The following is an 18675-nucleotide window of genomic DNA, read 5'->3' as shown; positions in this document are numbered from 1 at the left end:
TGCAGCCATATACAAGTTCAAATGATGAAAACACTAAACTGGGATGTGGTACAGCTCTGTAGGCAAAGAGCAACTGCTGCAACAGTAGGTCCCAATCATTGGAGTGCTCATTTATGAATTTACGTATCATGGCCCCCAAAGTCCCATTAAATTTCGCCACCAGGCTATTTGTTTGATGATGGTAAGGGGTGGCAACCAAGTGATTCACCCCATGAGCTTCCCAAAGGCTTTCCATAGTTCCTGCCAGGAAATTAGTTCCTGCATCTGTGAGGATGTCGGAGGGCCAACCTACCCTGGCAAAAATGTCTGCTAGTGCCTGGCACACACTTTTAGCCCTGGTGTTGCTTAGAGCTACTGCTTCTGGCCATCGGGTGGCAAAATCCATGAAAGTCAGTATGTACTGCTTTCCTCTGGGTGTCTTTTTCGGAAAAGGACCCAGAATATCCACAGCTACTCGCTGAAATGGAACTTCAATGGTGGGGAGGGGCTTTGACCTGGTCTTGGGGTTTTCCCACTCTTTGGCATACCTCACAAGACCGGACATAGGTAGAAACATCCTTGCCCATTCCTCCCAGTGGAATGACCTCCCCAAATGGTCTTTGTTCCTGTTCACCCCAGCATGGCCACTAGGATGATCATGGGCCAAGCTCAAGAGCTTTACCCAGTACTTAGTTGGAACTACCAACTGTCTCTGAGGATGCCAGTCTTCCTGGTGTCCACCACAAACAGTTTCCTTGTATAAAAGTCCTCTTTCTACAACAAACCTGGATTGATTAAAAGAGCTGAGAGGCGGTGGGTTGCTTTGGGCCACCATCCAAGCTCTCTGGAGGCTTTCATCTGCTTCCTGTTCGGTCTGGAACTGTTCCCTTGATGCTGGATACATCAGTTCCTCATTGGATTGTGAACCTGGGCTTGGTCCTTCTGGAAGCAATGTAGGGGATGGGGCTGTTTCTGTTGACTGTGAACCGCTCTCCGCTGGTGCACTATGTTGGGGTTCAGGCTCCGGCTGAGCCTCTTGTGTAGGGGTATGGGCTGCTGCCAGTTCCGGTTCTGGGACTGGCTCTGTCTAGGTCTTTGGGACTGGATCCACTACTGCTGTTTGCAGACGTTGGCATGGGTTCCAGGTCCATCACCTCTGACTGGGCCCTGGTAGAAGTTTCCAGAACAGAGCTAGACAGAACGGCTTGCTTAGCCTGGCTGCGGGTGACCATTCCCACCCACTTGGCTAGCTTCACCTGATTGGCCAAGTCTCCCCCCAACAGCATGTGGATGGGATAATCATCATAGACTGCAAAAGTCCACGTTCCTGACCTGCCCTTGTACTGGACAGGCAACTTGGCTGTAGGCAAATTGAAAGAGTTGGACTTAAAGGGTTGAATTATCACTTGGATCTCTGGGTCAATTAAATTGGGGTTCACTAAGGAAGCATGGATAGCCGACACTTGTGCTCCGGTGTCCCTCCACACTGTGACCTTCTTCCCGTCCACACTCACAGTTTCCCTCCAGTCCGAGGGTATCTGGGAGGTATCTGGGCGTGAGGACCTCTGGTGTGATTCCGGTTCAATGATCTGTAATCGGTTGGGGTTCTTGGGGCAGTTGGCCTTTACATGCCCCGGTTCGTTACATTTAAAACATCGTCCAGTTGATGGGTCACTGGGGCGAGGTGGGTTGCTGGAGAACAGTGTGGCAGGACAATAAGGTGTCTGGAGTATTCCTTGGTGTGTAGTTGGGGCCTTGGGCTGCCCCTGGTAGTAGGGTGTGGTCTGAGGGTCTCCCTTCTGGTATCTGCTCCAACTGCGACCAGGGTTGTTCCTCTCTCTTCCCTCCACCTGTTTTGTTTCGGCTAGCCCCGCCTCTCTGGTTGTCTGGGACTGCTCGTATCGATCAGCATAAAAAGCAAGACTTCCTGCTGAGTCCATTTCCTTATCCCATAAACACTGTTTTATTTCCTCCTTGGACATATTCAGGAATTGTTCCTGAGCTATCAAATCACACATTCCGTCAAAGCTAGTGACACCCCTTCCTTGGACCCATTTATCTAATAGATCCTTCATCTGGTTTAGATAAGCCACATTACTTAGTCCAGGCCCTCTCTTAAGGATTTGAAATTTTACTCTGTACGTTTCCGATGTAATTTGAAATTGCTTTAAAGCCAAATCCTTGAACTTATTATAGTCAGAAGCCTCATTGATAGGCATCTTATTGAATATGTCCAGAGCTCTTCCAGTTAATTTTGCGACCAATGTGGTCATCTTGTGAGCTTCAGGAATTTTATGGAGAGTGCACAGTCTCCCAAAGGTGAGAAAATATTCAGCAATATCACTGGATTCATCATACTGTGGACATAGTCGCTCCCATTTGTGGATTGTTGGGGAAGGATGGTTACGGTTATCCAGTAGATTCTGCTGAGCCTTTGCCTTCTCCATCTCCAGTGCATACTTTCTCTCTTTTTCCTTCTCCTCCATTTCTTTTTCCCCTGCCTCCATAGCTCTCCTGTGGGCAGCCTCTTGGTTTTTTTCTACCTCCATAGCTCTCCTGTGGGCAGCCTCCCATTCCTCCTCAGCATGCTTCCATTCTTTTTCCTTTTCCTCCATTTCTTTTTCCTTTGCCTCCATAGCTCTCCTGTGGGTAGCCTCTTTGGCTGTTTCCTTGGTTTCTGTCATGTTTGCTGCTCTGTTTTTAACTAACTTTACACCTGAGAGTTAGAACTAAAACAAACAAACAAAAACTTGGCTTGTCAAAACAAAAGCAGGTTGTGCCGTAAACGGATACCTATGTTCTCTGATAGTGATTGTCAGCCTACAGAAAAATCCTATAAAAAAAAAACCTAACACCTTTGTCTCCAGACAAATAGACAGAAAACCCCTCTAGTTGCTCTTAGGTAAAAAACAACTTCAGGTCTGTGAAGACTTGTGAATTTCCCTGCAGGAGGTTAACTACCCTGCCTTTAGGTAGAGAAAACTCCAGCTCACGAAAGACAATTACCTTTTGGCTCTGCTCTGGCCCCCAAGCAGAGACAAAAAAAATTCTAACTGCTTTCAGCTTAAAACCTGCTTTCCAGCAGCCCAAAGGAAAAAAATATTTCCTTTTAAAAAATCTGTGCTTCTGATTAAAAAAATCTCAAATTGATCTCAAAATGATTTCAAGTTAATCCCAATGCTCTGCCACCATGTCAAGGTTCCTTCCCCACTCTGAACTCTGGGGTTCAGATGTGGGGACCTGCATGAAAACCCCCCCTAAGCTTATTCTTACCAGCTTAGGTTAAAACTTCCCCAAGGTATAAACTATTTTACCTTTTGCCCCTGGACTTTATTGCTGCCACCACCAAGCATCTAACAAATATATAACAGGGAAAGAGCCCGCTTGGAAACATCTTTCTCCCCAAAATCCCCTCCAAGCCCTACACCCCCTTTCCTGGGGAAGGTTTGATAAAAATCCTCACCAATTTGCATAGGTGAACACAGACCCAAACCCTTGGATCTTAAGAACAAGGAAAAAGCAATCAGGTTCTTAAAAGAAGAATTTTAATTGAAAAAAAAGTAAAAAAAAATCACCTCTGTAAAATCAGGATGGTAAATACCTTACAGGGTAATCAGATTCAAAACATAGAGAATCCCTCTAGGCAAAACCTTACGTTACAAAAAGACACAAAAACAGGAATATACATTCCATTCAGCACAACTTATTTTATCAGCCATTTAAACAAAACAGAATCTAACGCATATCTAACTAGATTGCTTATTAACCCTTTACAGGAGTTCTGACCTGCATTCCTGCTCTGGTCCTGGCAAAGGCAACACACAGACAGAGAGAACCTTTGTTTCTCCCCCCATCCAGCTTTGAAAGTATCTTGTCTCCTCATTGGTCATTTTGGTCAGGTGCCAGCGAGGTTATCCCAGCTTCTTAACCCTTTACAGGTGAAAGGGTTTTTCCTCTGGCCAGGAGGGATTTAAAGGTGTTTACCCTTCCCTCTATATTTATGACAACTTCTTTTAAAAAATACTAGTTACATCTTAGTTTTAAAATCATACCTATAGATTGACAACTATCATGAATACTGGTAAAGTGATTTCTGTACCTGGTATAGCATGGTAAGCATTTGTGTGTATGTAATACTAGCAATCCAGATGTTTGGCAATGACACACTATTTATATGAAGGTATTGAGGAAATGACTTGTATCTTTCAGTCTTTTATTCAGAAACTGGTGTTTGAACAAATCCACATATTACAGAAATCATGGTTATCAATGGAAATAACTTTGTTGCTTCACAGATTATTCAAGCATTGCAGTGAGTTACTCTGATCTTGCAGTCCATGCTCTTTTCTCCCCCTACCTCTAGGCTTCCTTTTTCTTCAGGCTATTAAAGACGAAGGACCCAATAACTTACACTTTCTTCCAGCTTGTAACTTACATCAGTTTAGTCTCTTACTCCCTTAGACTCATTTCTGATTTGGTCCAAATATTCTGACATTCTCCCAAAGTAATCTAATGTTCAACACCACTACTAACAGGCTTTCTTCTGTCCAAACAGAGAAAGAAGGAAAGCAGGGTGCTGAGAATCAGTGGCAACACTCATACCAGATTCAATTCAATAACAGCATCTGCAGGAGAAGATTAAAGAGATGGTAAATATTTTGTCATTTCTATCAAGAGTTTAACTTGTTTTGCAAGATATCATATAAATATTATGTTGTGCCAAGTTATGCTATAACAGTATAACAAATATAAAGTGATTATATGTTATGAAAGTGAACCCAAATTTTGTATACTGTTTATATATAGTAAGTGTCTTAGTTTACTGGCAACTGAAATTCTAGGATGCTTTAAATACATTTCAAAACCCTTTGGTACAATCTTTATCTTTCTACATAAATATAGTATTGAGAACTGTTTCAAAATGTAGGTCACTAATGTTTTCTCAATATTATGAGATTCTTGTTTCATTAGTTAGCCAGACAATAAAAATATCAAATTAAATTATGCAAAAAATAATTTTAAAATGTAAGCAGGGTCAGAATGAGCTCTACCCTGACATCTGGTGGTGAGCTGTGGAAAAGGACTTCAGGGGCTGATCTCGTTTGCATGGGCACTCTCATTTGCATGGGCACACCCACCCTGCCTAGCATGATGGACTGCTTGCCCAAATGGTTACTTTGGCTACTTTGGGATCCCCAGTCTCTCTGTTATTGGGGTAGGAGTAATAAAGTGTTGTTATCCTGGTTATGTGAATCAAGGACAGTAGAACTGTACTTGGCATTTTATGATGGAGGGACTCGCCCTCAACCAAGTAACAGTTGCTCGGCAAGGGACATGGGTTTCAAAACCCAGTGAATTGAGAAAGGTTGGGGATGGATGTGTGTTTCTAGGTGTGTGGGTGTCAAGCACTACTTTGATATCTTCTCTCTCTATGGTATAATAACAGAGCTAAATTTTGGCTCTATTAGGAGTCTTGTTACATGCTCCAGATCTGAAATCACTGGTGCCTAGGTCTAAGCATTAGACCTACTTTGGGCTGGTGGTGCACTAGTACTGAGGCTCCCCTACTACCAGCTAAAAAAATCACTGAGAGCTGAAATCACTAAAGAGCTGTGTTAAATGAGGAGGGCCTGAAGACAAGTTGGTGAGTGGCTAGGACAGCTAGTAGAGAGGCACAGAGAGTGGTGACCAGAGTTGGGCGGATAGCAGGGCAGCTGGTGGAGAGGCATAGAGAGTGGAGCAGATAGGTGGGCAGCTGGCGGAGAGGAGCAGACAGCAGGACAGCTAGTGGAGAGGCACTGAGAGTGGTGAGCAGAGCGGCGTGGAGTGGATAGCAGGGCGGCTGGCAGAGAGGTGCGGCTGGTGGTGAGGACTGCAGCAGAACCCCATGGAGAGGCGTGGCACTCGGCCATCAACCTGAGCAGCGGAGCATGTAAGATGCCCCCCATACCTCCCTCCACTTCCACCCAGGCTGGGGGGTAACCTCTGCAGATGGACTTCTGAACTCTGGGGGGCTGCACTGACCAAGGACAGAAACTGTGTGTGGGGGGTGGCTATTGGGTTGCTGGACTTAAGACCCTGAGGGGAAAAGGACACTGCCAAACTTACTTGGGGGTGGGTCTTTTGCTGATGGTTGGTGTTATGAATCCTGTTTCTTGTGTTTCCCCAACATAATGCTGCATTGTTTCCCTCCTTTATTAAAAGGCTTTTGCTACACTCAGACTCTGTGCTTGTGAGGGGGGAAGTATTGCCTCTTAGAGGGGTCCAGGGGGGTGGTATGTAATTGTCCCAGGTCACTGGGTGGGGGCTCAAGCCGGTTTTGCATTGTGTTATTGAAACGGAACCCCTAGATACCTAACCGGAACCCCTAGATACCCAGCCCTTGTTGCTGCCAACTCTGACGGGCAGAAGGTTTACAAAAATATAAGTTTAGGGTTTCATTTTTGTTTCCTAGTTATATGCACAATCTTATTTCAACCTCAAATATATGTCCTCTATCTCCCTTAGTTCCTTGTGCACATTTGGGAGTTCTATAATTGACTTCAATGGGAGCTTAGCTCTGCTCTGCCACCAACCAGCCTATTTCAAATACTGAGTGTGCAACCTCCCCTCTCTCTATGAGTGGTCATGTAATCAACTATAAATAAAGTATAGCTTTGCTGGACAATGCAGGGGATGCTGGGCTTTGGCTTTGACCTCTCCCCACCCAAACTTCAGTGGACGGTCTAACAAAACTATCTGCACTAGACAGCCCCACTCCTTATGAGCCACCTGTACGGGGGATGAAAAGATCAGGGGAAACACTCCTTACAGCATCTCTCGTGCATCAATCCACACAGGGCTCGGCACAAACTAGATCTTAATATGTAGATGCTTTTTTAAATAAGAGAAGAAACATTGCTATCCCCAGTAACCTCAAAACGTCATCAAGGGGAAATCAATTCCTCATTATAGGTTCTGTGGAATCACTAGTAGTAAGTTCGCTGCCAAACTGTAAAGATGAACTTCATTCCTTATGGGGTTCTCTATGTCTCTTTTCTAGTATGTTCGTGCTGCTGCAACAGAGGAAACACAAAGTTAACCCACAAAACTTATTCTTAGAATTATGAAGCTTCGCCAATCTTTTTTTTTTTTTCAGACTAGGGAAACTACAATTAACTGTGATTCATGTTGGCTTGTTTCCCCATAAGAATTAAAGGAGTACTTTTGCCGAATGGAAAAAGATAACACCAGTAGGGAAAGAAATATTTGTAAAGCTTCCAAGAAGGTATTACAAACAATATAATAACCACCTCCCCATAAGTACAAACTATGGCCCTGATCCTGCAATTTGTTACATCATTGGTTCTCTGCTAAAGAAGCAGTCTGCCCATACACAATGAATTTCAGGATCGAGACTTATAAAGATACTTGGCAGTGTTCTTTATGTAGATATTCCAATTTCACAGGTAAAATAATACATTAACATACATTTGCCATTTTTTGTTCATTTAACCTTTGATTGAAGAAACCACTCTTATTAGGTTAAGAGCCAGACAATTCATGCTAGATTTATGTACAATTATGTAAGGGAAAAAGAGAACTGCACCTTTGTTCTTTTTACCTGCCTTGTATTAGATATAGGTTTGAATACCTTACATCTCCTGACTCAGCAGTTATCCCTAGAGATCAAATGGAGTAGTTCTGTTAACATTATTTTAAATCTTAGGCCTAATTTTCCACTATCTTGTATGTGAAATGGGTCTAAAATGTCATTAAATAAGAATTCTCCATTCACACTAATGGTAGTGTTTTATGTCCGCTTTGCACAGGTGCAAGTAACTACACAAACTGCAAGGCATAAAAGAACCAGATCCCTTATATTTTCACCCTTTACAACACTTGCATGAAATTTCTGGAGTTGCTCGGTTACTTGAAATGCACAATGAAAGTAACATATAAAAGGAGACATGAAGATTCAGCACCTGTTAGGAAGATGTTGTTGGCATTGATTTACTTCTAGGCACTTTTAGCAATGTTCTAGACCAGCACTTATAAGGATCTGGGGACTAGAACCCATATCTGGGGCAACTGATATTCTCTTGGGGAGGCTATGCAGAGGCACAACCAGGAACACTGTGGAGAGTATGTGCTGCAAGAAATACTGCCCAAGAGACCCAGAGTGTCAGTATTCTGCAGCCCTCTGATTGGCCAAGTGCCCTTGCTTAGCTCAGGAAGTTGGCCAACCACACAGATTTTGGCCTACTGCAACACCAGATTTCGCTTTGTCTCCTGATCTCTGATTCCAACCTGACTCTGATCCTGATCCTTGCCTTTCGATTCTAACCTAGTGTGGTCTCCAGTCCCCAACCTGACTCTTGTTTAGGGTTACTATATTCCAGGTTCCCAGAAAGAGGACACTACGAGGTTGGGGGGGACTGGGAGCTGGAGTGGGTATTTGGGGTACTGGAGGGGTGTGGTGTACTGAGAGGGGTACCTGGGAGGTGCTGAAGAGGGTAACTGTGGCTTCACTTGTGAGGTGGTGGGCAGTGTCACTTTCTCTCATGGTGGCATAGCAGCTGGAGCAAACCCAGGACACAGCAACAGCTTTCAGTCAGCGCCTCCCCGCGGGACTCCCTCCCAGGGCTGGCAGCTGGGCCTTGGATGTGCAGGATCCGGTAGCTGTGTCCACAGGGGAATGGACCAATCAGCTGCAGATACAGGGGAGGGACCAACTGGGAACTGGACCAATCAGGGTTCTTTCTGAGCTACAGCATCTGCTCTGCAAAAATCCAGGACATTTCCTGTTATTTGAAAAATCCGCCAGGATAGAGGACGAAGGCTCTCTCTCTCTCTCTCTCTCTCTCTCTCAAAAAAAGGCAATGTCCTGGAAAATCAGGAAGTATAGTAACCATATTCGTATTTACAGGACCTGTCCTTGCTATTCCTCCAACTCCTGGCTGGTGACTCCTGTCCCTTGTGGGCAGACAGCAGGCTGACTGCTGTCCTGACTGCCTGGTCCCTTACAACACTGCTGCAAACTAAAACTGAAAACAGCTTACTCAAGTTATTTAAATTTTTTAAAAAATCTTCAAAATGGCTCTAGCATGGATCATGTGATTCTGTGAGTTTGTTCAAGAGCTCTTGTAAAAAAATTAAAAAACATTCTCTAACTAAATTATTACAAAAATAAATCTGTTTATTTAGAAGTACGACAAGAAATAAGTTACTCCCATAGACTCATTAGTCAATGGTCAGAACTTTCAGAGGTGTACACTGAATAATAGATCTCTAAGTCCAAAAGTGCCAGATTCCCTAGTGTACCAAAGCAGCACTCAGCACATCTGGAAACAAGAGGGAGACATGTGTGGCCTTCCACCACTCTTCTCTGACCTCTTCATGAAAGTTGGAGCAGCCTCAGGAAAGCAGCCCATGGCTGGTAGTGTGATCTGGAGGAATGATCACAAAGTAGAGACTAAGAAGATCTTGGCCCTGGGCAAGTTCCTTCATCTTTTGGTCTTTTTTCCCATCTGTAAAATGAGGATAATGGTACATATCCACCTACCTCAGAGTCGCAGTAGATGTTATGGGGATCAAGTAGTTAAGAAACATAAGAATGGCCATACGGGTCACACCAATAGTCCATCTAGCTCAGTATCCTGTCTTCTGACAGTGCTTCAGAGGGAACGAACAGAACAGGTAATCATCAAGTGATCCATCCCATGTCGCACACTCCCAGATTCTGGCAAACAGAAGCTAGGGACACTTCAGAGTATGGCTTTGCATCCCTGCCCATCCTGGCTAATAGTCACTGATGGACCTATCCTCCATAAACTTATCTAGTTCTTTTTTGAATCTTGCTATAATCTTGGCCTTCACAACATCCTCTGGCAAAGAGTTCCACAGATTTACTGTGTATTGTATGAAGCAATACTTCCTTTTGTTTGTTTTAAACCAGCTGACAATTAATTTCATTTGATGACCCCAGTCTTGTGTTATGAGGAATAAATACTTGTTTTACTTTCTCCACACCAGTCATGATTTTATAGACCTCTAATATATCAGCCCTTTGTCGTCTTTTTTCCAAGCTAAATAGTCCCAGTCTTATTAATCTCTCCTCATATGGAAGCTATTCCAAACTCCTAATCATTTTTGTTGCCCTTTTCTGTACCTTTTCCAATTCCAATACATCTTTTTTGAGATGGGGCGGCCACATCTGCATGCAGTATTCAAGATGTGGGCGTACCATGGATTTATATAGAAGCAATATGATATTCTCTGTTTTATTATGTATTCCTTTCCTAATAATTCCCAACATTGTTAGCTTTTTTGACTACTGCTGGATACTGAGTGGATGTTTTCAGAGAACTATCCACAATGACTCCAAGATCTTTTTTTAGTGGTTTCAGCTAATTTACTTTATATGTATAGATGGGATTAAGTTTTCCAATATGCATTACTTTGCACTTAGCAACACTGAATTTCATCTGCCATTTTGTTGCCCAGTCACCCAGTTTTGTGAGATCCCTGTGTAACTCTTCACAGTCTGCTTTGGACTTAACTATCTGGAGTAGTTTTGTATCATCTGAAAATTTTGCCACCTCACTGTTTACCCCTTTTTCCAGATCATTTATTAATATGTCGAACAGTACTGGTTCCAGTACAGATCCCTGGTGGAAATCAGTATTTATCTCTCTCCATTCTGAAAACTGACCATTTATTCCTAGCTATTGTTTCCTATCTTTTATCCAGTTACTGATCAATGAGAGGACCTTCCCTCTTATCCCATGTCAACTTACTTTGCTTAAGTGTCTTTGGTGAGGGACCTTGTCAAAGGTTTTCTGAAAATCTAAATACACTATATCCACTGGATCACCCTTGTCAACATGCTTGTTGACCCCCTCGAAGAATTCTAGTAGATTGCTGAAGCATGATTTCCCTTTACAAAAACCATGTTGACTCTTCCCCAACAAATTGTGTTCATCTATGTGTCTGATAATTCTGTTCTTTACTATAGTTTTAACCAATTGAAGTTAGGCTTACCGACCTGTAATTACCGGGATCCCCTCTGGAGCCCTTTTTAAAAATGGTATCACATTAACTATCTTCCAGTCATCTAGTACAGAAGCTGATTTAAATGATAGATTACATACCACAGTAGTTAATTCCTATACAGAACTTTGAATATACTGTGTTATATAAAAGATATTATTCTTGCTTTTCTGGGACTACTGAGATTGAAATACGCTCTCCTGCATTTAAAGGAACACAGTGGAAGATTAACATGCAGATGATTAATAAATTTCATCCTGAACAAATTTTCCCTAAGGGTGTCTCTCTCCATGTCCTCCCAACCTTTAATCTTCAGGTTATGTTACCTTTGCAAAAATCACCTTATAGCTTCCTCAAAGTTATTCTTTTTATGGTGGACAGGATGGCATGCTGTCCCATAGGTGGATCATCATAGGTGTGACAAAGGCAGAGTGTATATCCATAAGTAAGCTGGGGAATTGTTGGAAAGAGGGCACAAATAATTCAGAGTAGGGGGATCTCAACCTTCCCTTGCCCAGCCCCCTGTCCCTCAGACTGCTATGGAATAACCTATTTTCCTTTCTGTAGCTCCCAAACCAATCACTTTCTTTTTCCTTGCCCCCAAATCCTTTCATATTTTAAATATACATTAAATAAAATGAATATGTACTTTTGAAAATGTCATGAATTACACATTTCCTATAATTATATATGGCAACTATTTATATTCAGATTTCCTCAAGTAGAAAATCATATGGGCTCGGCCCTATATATGTATAAATGGAACTGTCTTGATCATAATGTGTGCAGATGTTCCAGCACGTGCTGATAGGTGGCTGCTTGCGTCTTGCTAGGTCCCACTAATTGGTGATTGCTCCAAATGTTTTCAGTTTTTATGTTACCAGTCAAAAGCATGGTAATAGATATTGGCTCAGAAATCAGTTTTAGAGCAATGACACCCAACTTCATATACTATACTCTACCATAATTTCTTAGGCCCCGATCCTGTAAACTGCTATGGCCACAGAGAGCCCAGTGCAGTCAGTGCTATACCTTTCCCTCTGAGGATGATTTTAGGGGGTCTCAAAATATGCCTCACAGAAGTCCAGAGCTAGCTAGGAATTAACTAAGACTGAATCTCAGCAAGATGAAAATTATGTTGATTGGTTTGTGTAGAAAATATGAGAGAGCAGTATTTCACTAGGCCTCTCATAGTATCTCTCACTTCAGGTGACTCATGCAGGTCACAGTCTAGACACTGATCAGAGCTGATATTACACAGGATTTGCAGGTAGTCACAGCTGCTTATGATCATCTTCAGAATATTAAACTATCTGTTTCTCTTACATGCTAATACAATGACTGTGGTGTATGCCTTTGTAACATTTGTGTTGGACTACTACAGTATACTGTAGGCTACAAAAGTAGGTTGATTAGATGCTACAGCAGAATATGGCAACTTGATTATTCAGAGGAACAGGAAGGCGTGAGAGGAGAGTCTGCCAAGAAGTTTCTGTATTCACATCACTTGCCTATTTGGACCCAGAATGTGTTCAAATGTTGGCTTTAAATTTTAAAAATGGATTGGGACCCAGCTGTCTCACAGAGCTTCTGGCTCCCAGCATATCATTTCAATGGCTAAACTCAACGGGGTGGGGCTGATGGATGCGTTTTTTGGCCATGCAAGAGGACATATTGTATTTTTGCTGCTGGAATCCCAAGATTATAGGATATCTTCATGTTCCACCTAAACAGGCAGGACTGCAGCTGTAGCAGCTCCTTTTAATTCAGATTTTAAAATCTTATGTTTTAAAATATCTTACACGGTGCTGTTATATAAATATGATTGTATATTGCTTTTATTTAGTTGTTTAAGATTTGTAATACATCTGGTGCTTTTGCAGATTTGTAATACATCTGTAACACATTTGCTGGTGCTTTTGCAGACAAGCAATAAATAAAATTAAGAATAAAAACTTACTTCCTCACTTATTAAAGCTCTCTTTTGATCACCTGTTCAAAACAGAATAGGTTATCTGTCTCTTTTCTAACATGTCTGACCTCAAAGCAATTGTGCAACCACTTGCTTCTAGAGCTTTGCATTACATTTCTTCACACAATTTTCAGTTGTCCATTTGTTCTAGTCGCTTGCATATGAAATGAACATATTTGTTCACATTAAAAAAAGGACTGATCTGTTAAATGGATAACAAGTATAGCCAATTATAATAGTAAAGATATTTTTAATTTTTTTTTTGCAGAATGTAGACTCCCAAGCTTCGCTCTATAAGCCAATCTGCAATAGGGGTCAGGAAGAAACTTCCCTGCGGGCAAGTTGTCCCATAACTGCAGGGTTTCATGTACTTTCCTCTCAAGCATCAAGTGGCCACTGTTGGAAACTAGATATTGGTCTAGATCAGGGATTGGCAACCTTTGGCATGTGGCCTGTCAGGGAAATCTGCTGGCGGGCCAGGACAGTTTGCTTACCTGTAGCGTCCGCACGTTCGGTCAATCGCAGCTCCCACCGGCTACAGTTCACCATTCCAGGCCAATGGGGGCTGTGGGAAGGGATGGCCAGCACATCCCTCGGCCTGCACCGCTTCCCGCAGGCCCCATTGGCCTGGAACGGCAAACCCAAGCCAGTGGGAGCTGCGATTGGCCAAACCTGCGGATGCTGCAGGTAAACAAACTGTCCCAGCCCGCCAGTGGATTTCCCTGACAGGCCCCATGCCAAAGGTTGCCAGTCCATGGTCTAGATGGTCACTGGCCTGATCCCACATGGCAATTTCTATGATCTCTCCTTCGCAACTTAGAATTAGCAACAGCTAATTCTAAGTTTTCTAAGGAAAAGAGACGCATGCTTGGCATGCTACCAAATTCAAGCATAGGGGAAGCAAACCATGACATTTATTGTATAATCTGTCACACTGAGACCCCAAGAGAAGCACATTCAGTCATTGGTGCATCTTAATGAGTTCAAATCAGGGCTGGCCTTATGACCCCTGTGGCCATAGATGCCGACTCCATGGGTGCTCCAGGGCTGGAGCACCCACAGGGAAAAATTAGTGGGTGCTCTGCACCCACTGGCAGCCAAGCTCCCTGCCGCACCCTACCTCCTCCCCTGAGCGCGCCGCATCCCCGCTCCTCCACCTACCTCCCAGCGCTTGTTGCTGCCAAACAGCTGTAGAGAGCTCCGGGAGGGAGGGGGAGGAGCGGGAATGCTCAGGGGAAGAGGCGGGATTTGGAGAAGGAGTCAGAATAGTGGCAGGGAAGGGGAGGAGTTGGGGCGGGGACTTCGGGGAAGGGGGTTGGAATGGGGGCAGGAGGGGGTGGGGCAAGGGTGCAGTCAGGGCAGGGCCAGAGGCAGAGAGGATAGAGCATCCACCAGCATAAGCAGAAGTTGGCGCCTATGTCCAGGGCCACTAAGCAGCAAGATAAAACAGACCCAGGAGGGCCTGTGAGCAGCTCACGCCCAGTGAATTTGGCAGGATTTGGGAAACCACGCTGGGGCTGCTAGAGACACACAGGATCCCCACAGTTTGCCCAGTTGCAAACCTCCCTAACGTTGTCACTGGTCTGGCAGGGTTTGGGGCTTCCCTGGAGGCTCGACCCCAGCATCAGGTTACCCCACCAGACTCCCAAGAGCTTCCACCTCACTGCAGGGCAGAGAAAACCAGGAGCACATGACCCAGCCCCAACAGCAAATAACGGGACCTTAATAATAAGGGGACACATTGCAATAACGGGACGGGACGGTCGGGACACGTTGGGGCCAGATCAGGTCGCTACGCGCTCGGGGCAAGAGCCTCACACACCCCGCCCGTTGCTCCAGCTCAGGACGAAAACATAGAACAGCTTGAGTGGCCCCCACATTATCACTTGCATGGGCGGGAACAACCAGTCAAAGGGCTACCCGCCATACAGGCCTGATGCCTCCAAAGCCATGGAAGAATGAGGTGAACACGGCTGTCCCTCGAGTAGAGGTCCCGCATCTCCACCTAGGGTGGGACGGGGTTGTTCCTCGTCGGCTTCCATCCACTGTAACCCCCGCGTGCCCCTCTTTCAATCTGCAGCGGCCAGTACCAGATTTACCATGGCACTCGGCCCACAGTCCAAAGGGGGCCTGGTCCGCTCTTCTCCGCTCCCCCCACCTCCCTCCCCTCCATGGGGGCAGAAGCTTGGTGCTGCCAGATCCTTCTGCAGTAGAGCAGGCTCTACCGGCAGCCAAGCTCCTCCCCCTACATGCTACGTTCCCTCCCCCCGCCGCGGATCAACTGTTTGCTGGCAGGAGGGAGGGGGAAGAGCCGAGCCTCAGCACATTCACTGCTCGGGGGAGGAGGCGGAGAAGAGGCGGGGGAGGGGCCTTGGGGAAGGGGCTGGAATCAGGGCATACCCCCTCCAGCTCTCTGCTGTGAGCACCCCCATCGACCCCAGCCCACGCCCTCAGCCCCCTGCCCACCCTGACACCTGCACCCCCCACACACACCCCCAGCCCCCTGCCATGACCCCTGCACCCCCCACACCCCTCCAGCCCCCTGCCCACCCTGACTCTTGCACCCCCTCACACCTCCCCAGCCCCCTGCCCTGACTCCTGCACTCCCCCAGCCCCCTGTACCCCCACACCACCCCAGCCCTGACTCCTGACCCCCCCCACATCCCCACCCCCATCCTGAGTACCAAACAGGAGCTCTTGCAACCCCCCCCATTCCCACCTGCACCCCTTGCACCAAACAGAACCTGCCCCAGGTAAGCACTCCACACCACAACCTCCTGCCCCAACCCTGAGCTCCCTCCCTCACCCTAGCTCCTGTCCAGACCCTGCACTCCAACTTTTTTTACAATATTTGGAAAGATCATTAAGTGGTTCGTCGAGACACTCCACGATTTTCAAGTGGTCTGTGGAAAAATAAGTTAGTATACAAGAATAATCAAGGTACCTCACTTTATTTTCATTTATTTGCTATTACTTATAGAAGGAGGATGAAGAAAAAAAGAAATGAAAAATAGGAGTGGGGAAAGATAAGAGAGAATGTTCTTTTTCTTGGCTGGGTCCCAAGGAGGGGCCCCCAAAATGAGGCTGAGCACAGGGCTGGGGGCCCCCACTAACTCTAAATCCACCACTGGCTGTCATGTCACCTGGGCTGGGGATACTGTGTCAGCTGATCCCCACAGTCTTCAACCTACCTGGGCAGTACAGCAGACATGGCCCTGCCCAGTAGCTCCCTTCCACTCCCTAGCCCCCCCCCCCTTGCTTCCCACCACTTAAGGCAGTGGTTCTCAAACTGGGGGTCAGGACCCCTCAGGGGGTCACGAGGTTATTACACGGGGGGGTCGCGAGCTGTCAACCTCCACCCCAAACTCCGCTTTGTCTCCGGCATCTATAATGGTGTTAATTATATAAAAAAGTGTTTTAAACTTATAAGGGGGGTTGCACTCAGAGGCTTGCTATGTGAAAGGGGTCACCGGTACAGAAGTTTGAGAACCACTGGCTTAAGGCTTAGCCCTCTCACTTTTAAAAATGATTGCTTGCCCCTCCTCCGGCTTTTCTGGCAGCCCTGTTGCCAGGTATCCAGTTTTAGACTGGAAACTCCAGTAGAAAATGGGACCTGGGTGTCCAGTTAGCAGTGCTGACTGGAAAATAAAAGTCCAATTATAGGAATAACCACATTCGTCTCTGCTCCTCCCACTCCCAACACCCACCCCAGAGGGCTGGAAGAGAACCTGTCCTGCTGCTGCTGGATGTCACAGAGTATCATGGAGTGTGGGCGAGTCAGTGTCCTGCACACCCCCCCCCCCCACTTCCTGTGATTCACTGTGACTCTCAGCCAGCCAGTAAAACAGAAGGTTTATTAGACGACAAGAACACAGCCAAATCGGAGCTTGTAGGTATGGAAAACAGGACTCCTCAGTCTGGTCCGTCTTGTGGGGTAGGGAGCCCAGACACCAGTGCTGGACCTCCCTCCGTTTCCCCAGCCAGCTCCAAACTGCAACCCCCTCCAGCTCCTCCTCTGTCCTTTGTCTCTTTCCCGGGCCAGGAGGCCACCTGATCTCTTTGTTCTCCAACACCTTCAGTTGGCACCTTGCAGGAGAGGGGCCCAGGCCATCAGTTGCCAGGAGACAGGGTGTCAACCATTCTCTGTGCAGACAGCATCACACCTGCCTCGGGCTCTGCAACAATCACACACCCTTATCCCACCACCTACCCGTGGGACACTCCTACCCGGCCCCTGAGCTCCTAGGCCAGGAGGCTAGCCCCAGACCCCTCCCCTGCTGTTCCCCCTCCCCCGCAACCTCAGCTCACTGTGCCACCAGTGCAATGCTCTGGGTGGTTGGGTGGCAAGCTCTTGCCGAGCAGCACAGCTGCAGAGCCGCGGCCTAACCCGGTGCTCTGTGCTGTGTGGTGGCGTGGCTGGCTCCAGCCAGCAGCACGGCTGCCTGTCCTGGTGCTCTGGGCGGCATGGCCATAGCACCACCAGCCACCGGTGCTCCAGGCAGCACAGTAAGAGGGCAGGGAGGGTTAGATAGAGGGCAGGGGAGTTCAGGGTGGCGGCCAGGGGGTGAGGAGGTGGACAGGGGTCGGGGTGGTCAGAGGGCGGGGAACAGCGGGGTTAAATGGGGGCAGGGATCCCAGGGTGGAAGTCAGAAAGGAGAGGGGGGTGTTGGATTGGGTGGTGGGGGGCAGCAACAGGCAGGGGTTCCGGGGGCAGTCAGGGAGAAGGGGTGGTTTGATGGGGTCAGGGTGGGGGCAGGGGTGACAGGGGGGTTGGATGGGATAGGCGTCCCTGGGGGGGTCGTCTGGGGGTGAGAAATGGGGGGTTGGATTGGGGGTGGGGGCCAGGCCATGCCTGGCTGTTTGGGGAGGCACAGCCTCCCCTAACAGCCCTCCATATAGTTTTGGAAACCCGATGTGGCACTCAGGCCAAAAAGTTTACCCGCCCCTGACCTACGTACTTCAGAAATGCATAGGGGAAACTGAGGCACCCACACAGTATTCAGAGAAAACATTAAGAACATTCCCACTTTGTCACGCTGCAGGAGGGGCAGCTCAGTGCAGAGAGAGAGGAAGAGACTAGGCTAGAACCAGGGAGACGATAGGGACCCGCTCTATGTGGGCAGGAGTGTGTGTGTGTGGGGGGGGATCCTGTTTACCCCCATCCCCAGCCCTGCTGCACTTGCAGTTTACCCCTGGCTGGCCCCTCCCTTGCTCCAGGGACCAACCCTAGCTCCCGCCCCCTTGTGCGTTTGCCCCCAGCCCCTTTTACAATCATTCCCCGGCGAGAGGGGGGCCACAAAAAGCGAACCCGGCCCTCTCAGCGGCAGCAGCCCCATCTGGAGCGCCCGCAGTAGAGCGCCCCGCCCACATGACCGTTATTCTCCGCCCACGCCACCAAACAAACAGTCAAGCGCCCCCCCCCCCCCCCGCGCTCTGGCCACACCCTTTAGATCCTCCCCTTCCTACGCGGGCAGAACGTACGGGGATCATTTCGTAGCCCCGCCCACCACGCTCTCCCCTCCCCTCCCCACCCTGCTACTCAGCGTGACCGCTCAGGGCCCGCGGCGGCTTCTCCCCGCTAGGAGCCCCGCCCCTTCCTCGATTGCGCGCGCCGGGACTCGCGTGTGGCTGGTGTCAGCGCGCGACGCAGGCCGCTCCGCCCTGCGGACGGGTACGGTGACTTCTCTTCTCAG

At 47.1% G+C, this 18675-nt stretch overlaps 1 long non-coding RNA gene across 1 annotated transcript; it reads right to left on the bottom strand.

Moving 5' to 3' along the window:
• Positions 1-4038: 4038 nt before the first annotated feature.
• LOC144930377 (uncharacterized) lies at positions 4039-12731 on the bottom strand. The gene is made up of 3 exons (XR_013635505.1): positions 9524-12731; positions 8456-8740; positions 4039-4604 (listed from the first exon to the last, which is right to left on the bottom strand). It is a non-coding gene; the product is annotated as an uncharacterized LOC144930377 (long non-coding RNA).
• Positions 12732-18675: the final 5944 nt, after the last annotated feature.

This window comes from Lepidochelys kempii, chromosome 3, assembly GCF_965140285.1.
Source record: "Lepidochelys kempii isolate rLepKem1 chromosome 3, rLepKem1.hap1, whole genome shotgun sequence".
Lineage (NCBI taxonomy): Eukaryota > Metazoa > Chordata > Testudines > Cheloniidae > Lepidochelys > Lepidochelys kempii.
This window is presented reverse-complemented; position numbering and strand designations above follow the sequence as displayed.